Source organism: Haliotis asinina, chromosome 4, assembly GCF_037392515.1.
Source record: "Haliotis asinina isolate JCU_RB_2024 chromosome 4, JCU_Hal_asi_v2, whole genome shotgun sequence".
NCBI classification, from domain to species: Eukaryota; Metazoa; Mollusca; class Gastropoda; order Lepetellida; family Haliotidae; genus Haliotis; species Haliotis asinina.
Window position 1 is genome coordinate 73,361,677 of NC_090283.1, and position 6,558 is coordinate 73,368,234.

At 39.9% G+C, this 6,558-nt stretch overlaps 1 protein-coding gene across 1 annotated transcript in view; it reads right to left on the reverse strand.

The window, feature by feature from the left end:
- LOC137282724 (angiopoietin-4-like) overlaps positions 1-3,780 on the reverse strand; it is a 58,301-nt gene extending 54,521 nt beyond the window's left edge. The window contains exon 1 of the mRNA XM_067814511.1: positions 3,708-3,780. The gene's annotated coding sequence lies outside the window, so the exon portion shown is untranslated. The remainder of the gene's footprint in view (positions 1-3,707) is intronic.
- Between the last annotated feature and the right edge of the window lie 2,778 nt (positions 3,781-6,558).

The following is a 6,558-nucleotide window of genomic DNA, read 5'->3' on the forward strand; positions in this document are numbered from 1 at the left end:
TGCTAAGGCAGCACTTAACAAATCTGTGACACCACTTCGTATTCCTTATTCTGACTACAAAGCTAGCATTAGAGCTTACACTCGTGATCTGATGCAGAAGAAGTGGGACACCCAAGTAGGTATAAATAAACTACATGAAATAAAACCGTACATTGGTTATACATACTTGGGTTGTCAGTCCAGATTTGAAGAAGTCATTTTGCGACGTTGTCGTATTGGCCATACAAGATACACTCATGCATACCTTTTAAAAGGTGAGGATCCTCCGTTTTGTATCCCTTGTGATGAGAGAGTCACGGTCTAGCATATTCTGCTTGACTGTGTTGAATTCTCCATCACAAGGGATAAATTAATATTTTTCAATGTCAAAACTATCAAGGACCTTTTTAGCACTGTTAGTTGTCCTTTAATCATTGGTTTTTTAAAAGAAATTTTTTGGTGGAATTTTGAAAAATATGTTGTGTAAATAGATGCATTTTAATGATTGGTAGTGTGAATTAGTAACTTGAATCGTTGGTGGCTGTACCCTCAAAGGGGGTTGAAGTATTGTAAAATTATTGTCCTCCTGAGAGGGTACGTAAGTCCACAAACATTCACAGTAAATTTAAGTCTACCAGGATTTTAATCCGTAGCATTCATGTTCTTTTAATTTCGGCTAACTTTACATACAATCGCCAGCAGCTGAAGGGATGGTGTAAATCCAACTAGGGACCATGCAGGTAGCAAAGGTACTGTAAGTCCCCATGGTTCCTAGTGTGGTGAACTACCTTCTGTTGTTGTCGATCTATAGTCTGTTTTTATATTGTATTGTCTAAATAGTGCTATTAGTTTTAACTTTCCATGCTAGTTTTAATTGAAATTGTGATATTCTAGTTGTTTTACTGTCCTTCGTTGACGGGTTTTTATGATTTATACATGCTCATTGTTGAATGTTCTCGTCACGATATGGCTGAGATATTGCCGATGTGACGTTAAGTATTAACTCACTCACTCTCAAACACTGGACATTGCTTAGAGTAAGACATATGCTCACCACTACAGTTTGCACATTTCATGGCATTTGTACAATCAGTGTTCTCGTGATTTCCACTGCAGCGGGAACAAATTGGGGAGTTCTTACAAGAACTTGCCCCATGACCAAAATGCTGACATTTATAACAACGGAATGGATTTGGGATATATGTATCCACACCGATGTTAAGATATCCAGCTTTGATGGATTTGGGTAGTTTGGATAGCGCAAAAGTAAACAGATAGGTGGTAGTAGGGACAACCTTGTCATTAACCTTTCTAGTGAAACGTTTCACGGATGTCACCCCTTGAGTCTTGAGTTCTGCCACAATCTCCTCTTCTGACATGTCAGATAAACATTTTGAACGATCTCGAACAATGCCTCGACACGAATTTAATGTCTTGTGGACAGATACAACAATCTCAGTATCAGCAAAATGGGTTGCTTTGAGCAAATTTAGAGACTGCTGCCTTTTAGCACATTCAATCAACAAAGAGCCAGAACGGAGACGAGTAATATTTTGCACAGTGCCACATATTCCTTCCACAGCCTTAGAGACAACAAAAGGGTTTATCTTAAGCGGGAGACCCTTAGCACCTTCCACAACCAGAAATCGTGGCCATGACTCTACCTTTAAAACAGAACTTTCATCATCAGAAGACGAAATAGTGTCTATATCAATATGACGTCTTTTAGTTGAGTACCGAGAACCAGTGATTTGTGGGGAAGCCATGTTGAAGGTAAACATTCGACATCCCTGCTCCCCACCCGCCATCGAGTGTCAACGAGGACAGTGCTGTAGTGGAAACCAACGACAAACACTAGGGCTACAAGGATGTTATACTCAAGCAATATCAACACAGGTAGCAAATATTGCCAAACAGAATAAAAGTCAGGTTGGTTCAGACCCTACATTTATTTGATGACAATTTGAACCTGCAGGTCAATAGTGCCAGATTGGCCCATGAGCCACCGCCTTCTGGCATAGGACTCTAGGCAGTTCAATCAATAAATAGTGTATATATTTGACATAGAAACGGCCAATACCCAATAATAGTTAAAATGTGCAAAATACAGTCACCATGCACAGGGCTTGGCGTGACCAGCCGATTGATAGAATCGGGCCGATTCTACCACCCGTCTAGGTGAAGTAAGGGCCGAAGTGGTGTGTTGAGCAATAGGAGCGCGGTTCCAGACTCCTGCTGCCCTCAACCACCAGACTACCGTCCTCCACCGACACGGGACGCAACCCACGGCAAACGGGTTGGTGGACCAAATATCCCCACGGGTCCACAACGGGGGTGTCGGCGAGCTCTTTGCGTTACCCAGCACCCACCACGAGGAGGTGGCTCGCCACGGGTGCCTCATGTGATACAAACATATGTACATATATGTAGAAGAATATCTAGTGTTCTACATGTAAAATTAACATGATATTTTTGTGGAGCTAGGACAGGGGATGATTTATCAAAATACACTTTGTTTTTGACACACAAATAATCTTTTAAAAATTATTAGCATTCTAACACCCATTCCATCAAAGAGTTACCTCACTTCTTTGGAGCCATTGTTTTGCTAGAGTAATTTAAAAAATATTTCTACACTTCTGGAATATATTGGTATACATTGTACTTGTTTAATGGCACCAAGTTTGTCTTTTTCGCAACAAAAGTAATATATCTAACACATACTTCGAAATCTTTAACTGACGGAGTGGTACCCAACTCAGCTGTTTCAACACCATCATAAACATATGACATGTAGTAATGACAAGAAAAAGACAATGACTGTATACAAGGCACGTTTCATGATAACAAAAGCTTGTCGAATTAAGTAACAACCAAGTAAAATATAAGGACTTCTTGCTCCTTTCTTAAGACAGGAGCAACCACATAAACCTTCTACAGACAGCATATTACCACTACAAATTTAATAACTAAAGTTCTTCTCCTACAACATAATCCATAAAAGATATATCACTGGGTTGAAAACTAAATTTGGCCCCAGTAACATAAACAAATCTCAGCTAAGCCCTTTTATATCATTTACAATAGCATATACATGATGAATTGACATCATATCTGATATTTAGAGGTCAGGGTTGAGGTCAGTTTCGGATGTGATCATAAATACTTAAGCAAATACTTTCTAGCAAATAAAGTTTTAGTTGCAATGATCCTGGGAGCTTATGTATCCTTGGGGTCCTTTGCATTTTTATTTCGACATCGACTCGTTCAAAAAATACAATTACTAAAGCTGGATGATTCTTCTAACTATGAGAATTTTTACAAACGTGCGCTTTGCATAAATATGTTTTTTACACTTAGGAAGTTATTACCTTCACAAAGTCAACATTAGACGTCACACTTATCAAGTTATGAAAAAAGGTGTATCTAGCTTTGTTATCCTTCTTTCCATTGGTTCATTTGTTTTCTGTGTGCAATCAGAGACAACGTTACAAATGCGCGTAAACGCTCCCCATTGTTTTCACCCCGTTTTCTAACCATGTATTTTCTACTTTCGGGAAGAGCTGTTTCAGTTATGTCCACTGGCTGGATATCGCTATTCCTGGTTCGAATCCGAGATTTCTTCCCAACGTAATAGTCCGTACTGATGCAACCGTAAGCTATTTGCAATCTAAATTCATCGGGCCACATGTAGTTCTCAAAATGAATGGTGAAACAAAAGCTCATACCTGTCAATAAGATTCATCCGTGTGTTCTCTAATCCTTCTTCGTCAGCCAAACAAACATCTGCAACTGGATCGGTCCCAGTCAGTGCATTGGTTTCTATGAGTTGCTATAATAGCTTTGTGCTCTATGACGATTACTAACGATTATTTCCATGAAGCGTCGCTGCTGTTTTTTGCCTTGAAAGAAATGAAGTGTGTCGTTACTAATGAATGTTAAGATAATGTGTTTTACCTTCAGGTCTATGCACATGCCTTCAGATATTCACACGTGATTGTAATGTGGAGTGAATAATGAACGCTTAAAATATAGATGAGAAGTGAGAAACTTTTGACATTAAGGAAGTTCTGCTTGGGCAGACACAGATCAGAATCAATTCTTCACGAAAACCAGTGGCGGTGGTGTGTAGGGGGTGGGGTGGCGGTGGGTGTTGGAGTGAGTGGACTCAAAGGTAATGATGCTTGTACCTGATGATTTTTATTAACGTAACACTTTCAGTCAATCCTAATAATTACACTTTTCTCGTTCACTGCTGACATGATGTAAAGTTGTTGTCCATCCGTGGGTAATCCACCTGCTGCAGGTGTTGAAGCCGTGAACACCTGCATAGATGCTGATGGATAATTATACTGGACCTTGTGTCAAACCTTAGACCTCGTTCTGACAAACCTACGATCTGGTTGTAACAAACCATAGACCTCGTTCTGCCAAACCTACGATCTGGTTGTAACAAACCTTAGACCTCGTTCTGACAAACCTACGATCTGGTTGTAACAAACCTTAGACCTCGTTCTGCCAAACCTACGACCTGGTTGTAACAAACCTTAGACCTCGTTCTGCCAAACCTACGACCTGGTTGTAACAAACCTTAGACCTCGTTCTGACAAACCTACGATCTGGTTGTAACAAACCTTAGACCTCGTTCTGCCAAACCTACGACCTGGTTGTAACAAACCTTAGACCTCGTTCTGCCAAACCTACGATCTGGTTGTAACAAACCTTAGACGTCGTTATGTCACACCAAGGACCCGGTTGTATCAAGCTAGGCACCGGTTGTATCAAACCATGGACCTGGGTGTATCAATCCATTGCGCCAAACCTTGGACCAGGCTTTATCAAACATTTGATCCAGTTATATCAAACCTTCTTAAACAAACATTTTACTTCATTGTTGTTGGGGCTGTTTTTTTTTTATAATTTATATGTAATTGTTTTTTTTTAAGTTCGGTATATTGCTCGATTTTGCTTTGGTGTTTGTTTTGTTTGTTGTTTTGGGTTGGCGTGGCCGCTTTCTAGTTAACAACTTTTTAACGCGACATTTGTTAAGTAGGTTGTGATACAACGGCCATTAGTTAACAACGGAAATGAATATATTTGAACGTTTTGTCAGGGCCTTGCATTTGTAAAGCAGACTGATTGCGTCATTGTTTCCCGTAGATCGATAGATCAATGTCAGTCGTTCGGTTGTCTAGCATAAAATCGATTACATGACGACATTAAGGCGTTAAGGAACAAACTAACAGAAAGTTTTTTATGTTACTGTCAGAGAGTGGAAGGGCTTTGTGTGTTTTGGTGAGTAAAAGTGTTTTGTGTGTGTTTTGTTTGCGTTGGTGAGTGAAAGTGTTTTGTGTGAATGTGTTAGTGTTTTGTGTGTTAGTGAATGAAACCATGATATGTCTGATGGTGGGTGAGTTAGTGAGTGTTGGTGCGTTCTATACTATTACATCCAGGCAATAAACATACCTTCAGTGATGTGGTCTTCGGGAGTCCAGTTACCTTTAAGCGTCCATCGACAATCATAGCCATGTATTCATCCTACAACTGACAGTCATTGCCATGTATTCATCCTACAACATTTAAACTTAACTCATTATTTACATCCAGCAAAGCCACACGAACTCAAACAGACTCTCTTGGATTTAAGGAACAGGATTCCTGCTGACAGCATCCACCGACTGACGACGATTATTTATGAGACGTTTGAGGGTCGTGTCTGGGCGAATGGGGTGCACTCGCTATTGATGCGTGTCCCCCGACTCCTAAATTATCAACTGTAGGATGTCGGCGAAAATACTTTTCTTCGCTTTCGTGTATTTCTCATTCAGATCCTCAAATATGAGGCTTAGCAGAGGACCTGCGTAGTGTTTGACTAGCAATGTGATTGAGCTGATCTCAAATCAACTTAAATTAACTGGATCTTCTATATTTTAAAGTTAATTTGACACGACGCAGAATTTCATATGCTTATGTTACAGTTACTAATTTGCCGTGACATAGGTATAAGAAATCCCTTATGAACTAGCAAAATGTAGCATTGACAAGTCTAAAATATCCAATATTATGCACTGACCAAAGCCTGACCACCCGATCCCTTTAGTCGTCTCCCCTCTTACGACAAGCATTGGTGTCTGAAGAAAATTCTATCCCCGTTCTTCACGGATTTATTAAATGTACACAAATTATTGACATTAACAGGTTGTCACCTTCCCTTTATTGTTTGAGTTTAAGACGAGTGTGTCCATTGAGATCAGCCATGATGATACAAGGTTTGTGGAGCTCATTATGTACATCTTCCCTGATTGGCATTCTAGAAGCTGGGAACATGAAGAATGAGGACTATTTCAATGGATCATTTGCCTGACAATGGCATTAGAATCTATATCGAAACATCGCGTATACAGAAATTTGAAGAAGTATGCCCATAAAAATAACCGTCATTCGTCATTATATAAGCCTTCCCTGCTACGCAATGGAAGATCTGAAAGGGGCGGAATATATGGCGGGCACTACGTAAAGATGATTGGCAAGGTTAGACAAATTAGAAACATTTGTGTTTAGTGCAGTAGAGCTTTTTAG